Consider the following 12901-nt stretch of genomic DNA (forward strand, 5'->3'; position numbering starts at 1 on the left):
ACAAAGAGTACGTTTTTATGAAATATGTTTTGAGTGTTTTCAGAATATATTTTAAATCAGGTTATTTCTTCTTTGAATCAGGAGCACCATGAAATCTACTATTTCTAAGTGCACCAGCTGTATAAGATTAGATTAGATTCATTTATTTCTTATTGGAAATGTACATTATAAATTATAAGTATTTTACATGTCAAAATAAAATGCATTCACAAAAAGATAAAGGTTCCGAAATTCAATAGGTACATTATCAGGAAATTATATTTGGAGTGTTTTCGGAAATTAAATCACAGATTTCGATTTGAATTCTTACTTAAAATCATGATTCTATTGGTTATTTTTTGCATTTATTAGCTTCCGAGTTATGAAAGTATTTAAATATCAATAATATTTTAGTAGAAGAATCAACCTACTGTATAGTGCTCATGATTCTGTGTAGGAATAAGATAAACTTAACTTTCTCGGAATTCGGAATACGTTTTCAATAGGTATGCTTGTTTAGGTCTTGAAGGAAGTTAGGATTCGGAGAAATTCACATTGTATTGTTGTTTGTATCTGGAACATTACACAGGAATATCGCTTACAAACGATTTTGTTCTGCATGGTAGCTACCTCAATCGAATGCGTAAAGCTCAAGTATATTATGGCAATGAGTTAGTCAAATTTTGAAATATTACCAGACAAAATATCGGTTACTCAGTATTTCCATAAGTAAGTAAATATACTATTTTACGCCACAAAAGAAATTAAATTCAAAAATGGATTAATGGCGTTTTTCACAACAGCATTACAAGCCTGAATTAGCTATAAATGGTTGGTCTTTATCTGTCATTTTGGCTGACGTTTTTGTAAGAAAGGGATAAAATATAACTTAACTAATTCAGTCTCGCAGTTTTATAAATTAGGGGGTTACAATGTAAATAAAGCAATAGATGGACTTATCGCTGTAACATATCTCTTCCAGACAACCTTAAGGTAGCAGGGTATAGAATGGTATTTCGCAAGCGACGTTCTCGTTCTCGACAGCCCCATTTGTGTATATGTACTAGGTTAACGGCCCAATTCGAAGAGTAAAATACGAGAACGACAAGTTCTGGTTTAGATAAGTTCTCATTTAGATATCGTGTGCATGGCGTTATTTTGACAGAAGCAGCTCGATTCGGGTAACCAATGTCACTTTGACGTTAGAAATATCGTTGATAGATCTTATTGGGATCACAGCGGAATCGAAATAAACGTCAATTTTGACGTGACGTTTAGTTATCGATCTTTTAAAGATCATTCCAAAATCTTAACCGTGTCTTAATCATTCTTCGAATCGGGCCGTAAGTGTGTACTAAGAATACCAATTTAACACGTATTACATGACTGTATTGTACGTGAAACAATACGCCGTCGATATTTGTCGCCCGCAGGCTCCTTTCGGCTGGTCCTTTGTTTGCTTGTTTGTAAACCGCTATGTGCTTTTGTTAAGCCGGGATCGAACGCTAAAGCATCCTTAGTTCCGCTCTGAGCAAATTGAATTAGTTCTCGCAGTCCTGGGGCACTGGCGCGGTTTCGGGGATCTAATTCCAAATGTCAATGGGTTTAATTTGGATTTGTGTTGACAGTAACAAGTGCCGGTTACCTGCGTTATATAGCCATTTAATTATATTTCAATTTACTCCGTTCGAAACAACTTCAAAGCGAAGCAACTTGGTTTATTATTTCGCGGGAAACTACAACAGGTATTATTTTTTCGGTTGGTCAAACTATTTCACAGCGCCGACTGGAGGTAAACTAGTTGAAAGCCGCCAACATGCTTAAGGGCGTTATTCATAAAACTGAATAATATCAATTTAAACTTGCTTTATCGCGTTATCTCACATGTGATTGCGACTTTAGTGTAAGCAAAGCGCATGCAATCAATATGATTTTAATTTCATTTTGATACGTTAATTTACATTCGAGCTCGACACGATTCGCGGACCTAATTAATGGCGCAGCAGAGCTCGTGAATCGGGTCAGGTTTATTGTATTATACCGGCCAAGTGCAAGTCGGGACACGCATATTTGTGAGTACCACACCTTCACACATACGATGTGAAAAATCTATACTCTTCTTCCTCGCGTTGTCCCGGCATATTGCCACGGCTCATGGGAGCCTGGGGTCCGCTTGACAACTAATCCCAAGATTTGGCGTAGGCACTAGTTTTTACGAAAGCGACTGCCATCTGACCTTCCAACCCAGAGGGTAAACTAGGCCTGGTTGGGATTAGTCCGGTTTCCTCACGATGTTTTCCTTCACCGAAAAGCGACTGGTAAATATCAAATGATATTTCGTACATAAGTTCCGAAAAACTCATTGGTACGAGTCCGGATTTGAACCCGCGACCTCCGGATTGCAAGTCGCACGCTCTTACCGCTAAGCCATCAGCGCTTTGTGAAAAATGTGAAAAATCTATACGACTTTCCTAAATTTTAATAATAATCAATGACGAATTTAACCATTGCAACTGTGACAAGAGGCAAAACTTGATCATCGTTTCATTGTTATTGACATCTGTATATGCAATTTATACATAATAATAATATAATAATAATTTAGCCTATATACGTCCCACTGCTGGGCACAGGCCTCCTCTCATGCGCGAGAGGGCTCGGGCTATAGTCCCCACGCTAGCCCAATGCGGATTGGGGACTTCACATACACCTTTGAATTTCTTCGCAGATGCATGCAGGTTTCCTCACGATGTTTTCCTTCACCGAAAAGCAAGTGGTAAATATCAAATGATATTTCGTACATAAGTTCCGAAAAACTCATTGGTACGAGCCAGGATTTGAACCCACGACCTCCGGATTGAAAGTCGGACGTCATATCCACTCGGCCACCACCGCTTACATAATAATGTAATAAAATATCCACAACAACAAAGAAAACAATATTTGCATTTAATAATCAATGAAATGAAAAGTAATTTGGAAAATCTGATTAATGGCTAATGGCTCAACCGATTAAGTTAGATTATTGGAGTTTACCCATAATGAAGCTATAAATTAAATAACCGCTCACAAAACACCTAAATACGTTCCAAATTTAATTCAAATATTGCATATAGTTTTCAAATTAAATGGCTGTGACATACGGATAGACGGACATGACAAAAATATAACGGTTTCATTTTGCCGTTATGACAATGGAAACGTTTTCATTTGTGAACTTTGCCAATTCTATATTTGAAAATACAAAACGGCGGTTTAGTTGGTATTGAACATTGGCGTCTGTAAATTATAATTGACGTGATAGCTTTGCGTTTGAATTAAAACGTATGTATCTACGTACGGTTCCGAACTTTAATTGTTGACCTATCTACGGTTCACGCTGATTTGGTTGTCACAACTAAATGTATCAGAATACTAGCGAATATTGATCAACTAGATTCCTGTAGACCTTATTTTATTAAACACCAGATACTCGCCCTTGCTTCGATGTACATATATGAAACAAGCAAATTTGTGAGAAAACATACCAAAATTTATTCGCCACTAATAGATAATAAATAATAATAAATAATAAATATTATAGGACATTATTACACAAATTGACTAAGTCCCACAGTAAGCTCAATAAGGCTTGTGTTGAGGGTACTTAGACAACGATATATATAATAATTATATAAATAATTATAAATACTTAAATACATAGAAAACACCCATGACTCAGTAACAAATATCCATGCTCAATCACACGAATAAATGCCCTTACCAGGATTTGAACCCGGGACCATCGGCTTCATAGGCAGGGTCACTACCCACTAGGCCAGACCGGTCGTCGTACGTCGTCGTCGTATAATAGAAGAAACAACCGAAATTTAAACAAATTGGAATTGCCTTCCTCCTCATTAAAGCTTGTTACATTTATCCCTAATTTTATTTGCATAAAAATTATAATCACCTTCCGAATTCGCTAAAAAACTTAGAAAAGCCTAAATTATTTCAAAATAAATTAAAAAAAAACTTCCTTATTAGTAAGTGCTTTTACAGTGTGAAAGATTACTTAAACGAAAATTATGATTAAAATATTTTTATAATATCTATGTAAATTGTTTAAAGTTGTTTAGTTTTGAGTTATCTGTAGTATTAATGTTGCTGTGTCCTTACAGGGCGTCACTTGAACTAACCACATAATATGTACCACGTTTACAACTGGTTTGTGACATGCAATAAATGATTCTATTCTATTCTATGACATCTCCAATATAAAGTGTGCTCTAGATGGCTCAACAATTAATTTTTCAAAGTTTGTTCCAATTTCCAAGCAAGGCACGATGTACAGTCAGCATCAATAGTAGCGGATGAAACAACGCGCCAAAAGTATCTGACATCTCAGATAGCTTTTCCAAACATAGATAAATTTCTAAAATTCACATTCGAAAGTATATCTTTTACAGTCTGAGTTGTTCTATATTAAAGACATCACTTTTTGTTAAGCCGTTACAGAATGGTAGATACTTATGAAGCGTTATTTGATCCGCTACTTTTGATGCTGACTGTACATCACAAGTAATGTAGAAAAATCATGCACATATCACTTTTTTAGACATTGACATAAGGCTTAATTTAGCTTATCCAAAGTTCATCCCCGTAAAGCTATACCACAAATTTCTTCTTCCTTGCGTTGTCCCGGAATTTTGCCACGGCTCATGGAAACCTGGGATCCGCTTGACAACTAATCCCAAGATTTGGCGTAGGCACTAGTTTTTTTCGAAAGCGACTGCCATCTGACCTTCCAACCCAGAGGGTAAACTAGGCCTGGTTGGGATTTTTTTCTACCTCAGTGGCAAACAAGCATACGGCCCGCCTGATGGTAAGCAGTATCCGTAGCCTATGTACGCCTGCAACTCCAGAGGAGTTACATGCATTAGTCCGGTTTCCTCACGATGTTTTCCTTCAACGAAAAGCGACTGGTAAATATCAAATGATATTTCTTACATAAGTTCCGATAAACTCATTGGAACGAGCTGGGTTTGAACCCGCGACCTCCGGATTGCAAGTCGCACGGTCTTACCGCTAGGCCACCAGCGCACCGCAAAGCTATACCACAAATTTAATAATGCTAAATCAGCCAAGTAGCCAAGTGCCAATAATTGTCAGATCTCGAAAAGTCTTCAACGAGCGTTCTCAGTTATTCGTTAAATGAAAACTGCGAGTCACCGTTTGGCGTATTGGCTTGCCCCCTGTCATAGACTACCTTTTAGATACAGCATTATGTTATGAACTATATGTTTTAAATTTTTTGCTTTGCGTTCGCTTAACGCTTGTACCGCGAGACACATAAAGGTACCGTTTGGTTTCAGACAACCCAAATGTTGCTGCTGCACTGCGATCGACATTGCTGCCATAAATGTCAAAAATCCGGGCATAACCATAGATTTTGATATTTGTGACAACAAGGCTATTGGCAGTTATATCGCACTGCATAACAGTATCGCTGGTGTAGGTAGTCTGAATCCGAATGGTACCTTTACTAATTAACATTTCGTTTATCACCAAAATAATTAATTGTAATAAATTCTTAGACTTTACCTCTCTACTAAAGTCTAAGAAGAAAACGTGTTCCTTGTTATGACACCCAAAACAGATGGCGCTGTACTGCGCCATATGTTTTGCGACCACTGAATTGTGAAACGTAAACTTTTGATAATCAGAGTTACCGTAAAATGTATTGAGCTGTATAGATTTTACGCATGTTACTCAATCATTGTATCTTTGCTAATCACGTACCGACAGCATAATCTGTCGCAGAGAGCGGAGCGGCAAATACCATATACTCGTACACATTTTGTGCTGTTTATATACCAAAACGTGTATTTTAACAACGACATATTTTTAATTATATTTCAATCATTTCGGATATTCAGTCAGATCCGATAAATATGAACGTAGAACTTTCATACCTACTTATGGAAGTGCAAACGCAGCGAGCGCAAGTCTCAGTCCCATCTATTAGGAGAGATCGGCACTTCGGCTCGCGCGACGCTCGGCAAATAACCTTCCTCTTTATATAGAATTGGCGTTTGAAAAACAACAAAACGCTCCAGACAAAATGAAGTATTCACTCGAAACAACCCCTGATTGAGTCTCAGAGGCCGATTCTGGTCTTAGAACTTATTAATGTTTTCGTCTTATTTTGATACGATGTCGTGTCACCAGGCATTTCACGCACACCGATAAGTCCGTAGACTTATAATTCCTAATTGTATTTAGTAAGCACCAGTCAGCGAAGCGCTGGTGGCCTAGCGGTAAGAATGTGCGACTTTCAATCCGGAGGTCGCGGGTTCAAACCCCGGGTCGTACCAATGAGTTTTAGGAACTAATGTACGAAATATCATTTGATATTTACCAGTCGTTTTTCGGTGAAGGAATACATCGTGAGGCAACCGGACTAATCTCAATAAGGCCTAGTTTACTCTCTGGGTTGAAAGGTCAGATGGCAGTCGTCTTCGTAAAACCTACGCCAATTCTGGGGATTAGTTGTTAAGCGGACCCCAGGCTCCCATGAGCCGTGGCAAAAATGCCGGGACAACGCGAGAAAGAAGTAGAGAACGAATCAGCGTTAGTGGGACACACTGACTGGCGCAGCGGCGTACGCTGACTCAAGGTCATATCAAATTAAGACCAAAACCATATCAAATTGATGATACAGAACTTGTTATGCCAATTGGCCTCTCAAATTAGATTCGGGGTACAATCGAGGCCATTTCTGAAATTCGTGTCAAGGAGAATTCTTTAAATCAATTATCAAATTTCAATTAACTGGAGAAAACTTGAGCCGGTCGAGTATCACATCAAAGTTAACCTAAATCAATAAACGGAACGGCCATCAACTTATCAAAGTAGCATAATTAATTAGTACTAAAACGGTTCTGAGTTCGCAAATTAGTTTTTCAACTCCATACTAACATATTCAGAAGTGGATGGCTTTAAGAAGAACGTGGGTGGCTTTTCAATACAAACTTAGTTTCTATATAAATTTCTGTAGGTAAGTATTATGATCATTATGGTTTATTCAATAAGTTGTGTATTGCTTGACATTTTATATAATTAAATAATTTTCTTACTTGAATATTATGAAATAAATAAATCTAAATAATTAAATAAAATTTTGAAGTGATAACTTCTTTAAAGGCGCTGTGCACTTTTTGTGATGGGGAAAAAATGTTAAACTCGCGTTAGGGTCACGTGACCGTCAGAATGAAAATTCGTAAGACAGACACGTGACATCATGGTGACGTGCAAATTGAATGTCATCGAAGCCTGGTTACTTTTGAAAAATCGTATTTCATTCAAGTGTGACATTTTATTTTCTTCATAATCAAAGTGCTGCCATAACGTTTAAAGAGGTTTAATCTTTGTTAATTGTGTTGTATTGTATCTTGGTGTGTTGTGTTGTATTGTGTTCATGATTGTAGATACTCAAATTTTTCCTTACCAAAAAGTTAAATAACAGAAAAGAAGCGTGATTATGTTACTTAATATGACGGTGAACGATTCATTAACATTTACTGATTGTGTAGGCTGTAGTCCTGCTCACGTCATATGAATTACTCTGTATATTATGTTATATTATATTAACACTAAAATTCGCATTTCAAAATATCTTCCACACTCAGATTTATTTACGTAGGTATAATAGAGAATTATCTCTTTTTATAAAACTGCTACTCAATTTCTCCAAAATATCAAAAATGCACAACGTTAATATTCAAGTTTTCACTTCTGCCGGCACTCTCGGAGTGCAACCCGTTGTTTTTTTACGCACATATCATAAACTCTCTATGATGCCCATGCGTCCCTAAATAATAGCCTAGTAACTACGATAAACTGTTTTGTTACAACTAATGTCATATCTGTGGAATTGTAATTACTTCATTATTGTATCAAAATCAACAATCAATGACATTCACATTCCGAACCTCTCTGAAAAAAAACAATGATTTGACCTCTGTCTGTCTATAAATAAAAATAAAAAAAACTACAGATGAGTGACATGCGTGACAAAGATTTCCTTTTTTGCCATTTGACGTACAGTTTATCTTTTAATTTGTTTTTAAACTAAATAAAGCAACATCTTTGTATCAAATGAGTGAAAAAGATATTTCGGAGACGCCACCTCATATCCGCCAGGTCCGCCAGAGACAACTATGAGGTTAGTGAATATATCATAGAAAGTTTATAAGACGTGTGTAGATAAAATAGTTTATGTAACTGTAGATAAAATAGTGTAGTTACATAATTAGGCATTAAAACACTTGTGTGATCCTTTTAAGAAACATATCGTTCCTTTCTTAAACTCACACTTGTATGCCTTTTATTAGCTGTAGCAGTCACATAAACTAATGTTGCATAATTTTCTGACCCTTAGTTTGTCTTTATTTCATTTTTAATATATTATATTAGAAGAGGATCTTCCAAAAAAATTGTTCGCAATTTGGTTTTCGCTCCTAACTCATGTCAATAATGAAAATAAATCAAAGAACTCAAACGAAAAGTCATAGCTAAATATAATTAAGATAAAAATTCTCGAACAATATTTTCTAAAGCGAAAAATCCAGACTACAATTAACTATATGGAGAAGGCGGTCGTCTACATTCTTATTAATGGTTACGTTTAGCTAGCGTAAATTTTATTCGTTTGAAGAGTGTATACAATCCATTTGAGATACAAAAAGCGGCTTAGAGTGGATTCGTTTTAAATCTGCGACAAAAAGACGTCGGATCTTTGACGAGCTGTCCGTGCAGTTAATTTTAAAGTGAGATGGGACGACGCAACAGGCGAACTGAGCCCTGCCGTTAGGCAGAGATGGGGATAATGTAGGAGACTGATTTTGATTTTTTTCGGTTTTTAGACATTATTATAACGAAATTCAATTTTCAAAATTGGCTACATTTCGAGGACGGCATTGACCCGTGGTTTTGGAGATCTTCGATTAAGTACGGTTTAAGTTAAGTAGTTTTTTGTAAAATATCTTGCTTACGTATAGTCTCGGACTTTAAGAGCAGTTTCGCACTACGTCCGATCTGAATCCGATCCGAACCCGTGAAAATATGGTACGTAGTAGCCGTAGAACTATTTCTATGGTGATCTCCGTCATCCGATTTCTTTTGGATCCAGTGCGTAACTTACCATAGAAATTGTTCTACGGCTACAACGGACCAATATTTTCACAGGGTCGGATCGGATTCGGATCGGACCTAGTGCGAAACCGCTCTAAGGGTAGGGTACTTAAGGTTTACTTTACATTGGACATTTCATACCGTAAGTATTGATAATCAAATTAACTTGAACCCTAAATGCCTCAACAATTAAAGTACGTGACTGTACTAGGTACTGCCATGTACTATGCCTATTAATCTGCTCTTAGATATTTATGTACCTTTTTATTGCACGTATCAAAAAGCCAAAAAGACGACATTAATTTTTTTTTTTCATTCGTTTTTAAGGTTCCGTACCCAAAGGGTAAAACGGGACCCTATTACTAAGACTCCGCTGTCCGTCCGTCCGTCTGTCACCAGGCTGTATCTCATGAACCGTGATAGCTAGACAGTTGAAATTTTCATAGATAATGTATTTCTGTTGCCGCTATAACAACAAATACTAAAAAGTATGGAACTCTCGGTAGGCGAGTCCGACTCGCACTTGTCCGGTTTTTTTTAATAGAGTAAGTCCAAGATAGTTGACGGAGATTTTGATAGCCCAGACGGTGCAAGTGATAAGTAAACGTCATAATTTCATAGAAGTTTCACGTTTAATAAAAAGACTATGATACACTGCAATACAATTTGACGACCGGTCTGGCCTCGTGGGTAGTGACCCTGCCGATGGTCCCGGGTTCAAACCCTGGTAAGGGCATTTATTTGTGTGATGAGCATGGATATTTGTTCCTGAGTCATGGGTGTTTTTTTATATATTTAAGTATTTATAAAATATTTATATATTATATAAATCGTTGTCTATCTACCCTCAACACAAGCCTTATTGAGCTTACTGTGGGACATAGCCAATTTGTGTAATAATGTCCTCTAATATTTATTTATTTATTTAAAACAATTCGCCAAAAATTATTCGAATAATGCCCGTCTCTTCATTGGGGCATCTCCGTTAACATGGACTCTTTTCTCGCCTGGGACTGCGAATACGCTTCAATCAATTTCTCGATTATGCAAATACGGTGCCCCCGTCGATCGGAATTACGTCTGAGTTATACACTTAATCCAATAAAAGTCACTTTGATTGGAATCTGGCGATTTTGAAATTGCCAAGCTGTTCGGGGCGATACCTGTCGCTGTTAATTTGGGAAAATGTTAACGTTTTCGAGATATTTTTAATTGGGAGATGAATTTTATGGCAATTATGGAGATATCTTTAGATTTAGCGGGATTGAAATTAATTTCATGCAGTGTGTCGTAACGGAAATAAAAGTAAAAATAGCGGTCAACGTGAAAGTAATGTAATTTTTTGTTTAATTAGTCATGTGGCACATAATAACCAGGAGTGGCAGCATGGTTCCATTTTTATTGCTTGTCACTATGCCCGTCACTTTCGCACTTATATACTTGTTAGAACGTGACAGGCGTGGTGACAAATGATAAAGAGTCGACCATCTTAGCCCTACAGGTGAGTCTCAGTAGTTAGCATAAATACACAACAATAATGCAGAGCGGGTAGCATAGACCGACGGTATAGAGAAGGTCGCAATCACTGGTTGAGGCTTGTGTCCAAGTAAAAATCGTTTTTACAAACATTTATTCAACTTGGCCTTTTAACATGTAGGTATATTGTATTTACAATTACAATATACATCGTGGATATATACAGAGGATTACTATAACTAGCTTAAATCTGAAATAGGTCCTTGAGCCATGGTACCAAGGATGCTGACGGCATTTGCTCGTTGTATCGCAATGCTGATACGTTGTGCGAGGAAGCCGCTAGCTCTTCGGTCACCAGTTACATCAACCAGATGTTTCTCGATTTCTGAAAAAAAAAACTTGTGCGCGCTGGGACCTCATGCGTCAAATTTTAGAACCTAGGATTTGACCCATTTCCCGATTTCCGTTAGAAATTTTGCATTCATAATTGGATGACAATGCAATATTACATGGAGCTGATCTGATGATGGAAATAGGAGGTGGCCATGGGAACTCTGTGATAAAAAAAACGCAAACGAATTGTGTTTGGGGTTGTTAGAATTGTCTCCGTGAGTATTAGTTGGCTGTGGAAAGAAAAGTACAGTCAGCGATAAAAGCATGTACTAGAAATGAAATGTTTACCAAAAACTTAATTTCACTAACGTCAATATGGGCAAGTGTGGTATATTTGTAAGTGTAGCTGACTTTCCCTTTGGAGTCTGTTTACATATTGATTACTTATTTATTATGTTAATACTACATCGGTGGCAAATAAGCATACGGCCGCCTGATGATAAACAGTATCCGTACCCTATGGACGCCTGCAACTCCAGAGGACTTACATGCGCGTTGCCGACCCTAACACTCCACATCCTCGTTGAGCTCTGGCAACCTTAGGGTCTCCTGTTCAACAGTTAACCATGTGGACACAGTTAACCATCGCTATAATTTGCAAACGCGATGTTGCCACTTCGTGCAGCGCCGCGCGATGAATGACGGAATAGCCCCTCTCCCCCGTCCCCAGTTTGCCGCGAGCTAGCCGCCGGTTGTGTGAAGAACGATTTTGTGTTTTTTTAATGAAGACACGTGAAAAAATAACTTGAGTACTTTTTCTCTTTACTCGTTTTAGCTTAGCATCACATAGATGCTTATATGTTCGTTGTGTAGACTAACTAAACATGTTCCATCTGGTAAAGTACTTGTGTGCGTAGTGACGCTCATTTAAAAATGAGGTTTGCGTAACGGCTTCGGGAGTGGGGTGGTCTACAATTAACCAAAACGGTACGTTCTACAGTTAACCATGGTTAACTGTGTACTAACTATGGTTAATTGTGTACCGCATGAGATTAATTGTGTACCATACCCCAATTATTTGTAAAGCTTTATTTGTTTGCTGCTTTTTTCAATTTTGATTTAATTTATTTTTTAGATGGGGCGTAGTAAGCAACCAGAACGAAAGAAAGGAGGCCATTCCGCAGATGACATGAAGAAGGCTATAGAATGTGGGGGAAGTAGTACTGGATGGGAACTTTGAACCAATACCTCGAGATCCAAAGGAAAATGAATTCGTGCTAGTCTTATTTCCATTGAAGAAAACCTTTGTCTATTACGTGGCAAAAATTTTAGAAAAAATAGATGACAACGATGATGATTCCGATTTCTTTGTAAGCTTGAGGCTTAAAAATAAGACGCACCAAACATTTTGCGAGCCTTTGGTACCTGACAATGCGGGTATTCGAGTACGGGATATTAAATATATATTGCCTGATCCAAAAATTATGGGCAGCAGCCGCAGGCAAATGTCCTTTTCATTTAATCCATTTAGTTTCATTATAATCTTCTTATTAATTATTCGCACGTAATCATTACGTGCCAATAATTAATAAGAAGATTATAATGAAACTAAATGGATCTCCATAGTCGTATGTTTAGTTCTAATTTTATATTTAAGAAGTCAAAACTCACTCATATTGATATAATTATAATAAAAAACGCTTTTGATATCATTAATTTTTCAAAACTTTAAGTTAAATCGTTGAATTCATAAACACTTTATTTTGTTCCTAACTAACGTAAGAAGATTATGTTTTTTTGTTGATTTTGTCGAATGTACCCTTTATTTCAAAATAAAAGCCAAATATTATAACGAATGGGGTTATTATTTCAAAATAAATAATTATTCATATTGAGTGATTAACTGTGTACGCCATGGTTAATTGTAGCATACCCCCCC

At 37.0% G+C, this 12901-nt stretch overlaps 1 protein-coding gene across 1 annotated transcript in view; it reads right to left on the minus strand.

The window, feature by feature from the left end:
- LOC133518145 (nephrin) overlaps positions 1-12901 on the minus strand; it is a 732429-nt gene that overhangs the window by 220926 nt on the left and 498602 nt on the right. The window lies entirely within an intron of this gene.

This window comes from Cydia pomonella, chromosome 5, assembly GCF_033807575.1.
Source record: "Cydia pomonella isolate Wapato2018A chromosome 5, ilCydPomo1, whole genome shotgun sequence".
Lineage (NCBI taxonomy): Eukaryota > Metazoa > Arthropoda > Insecta > Lepidoptera > Tortricidae > Cydia > Cydia pomonella.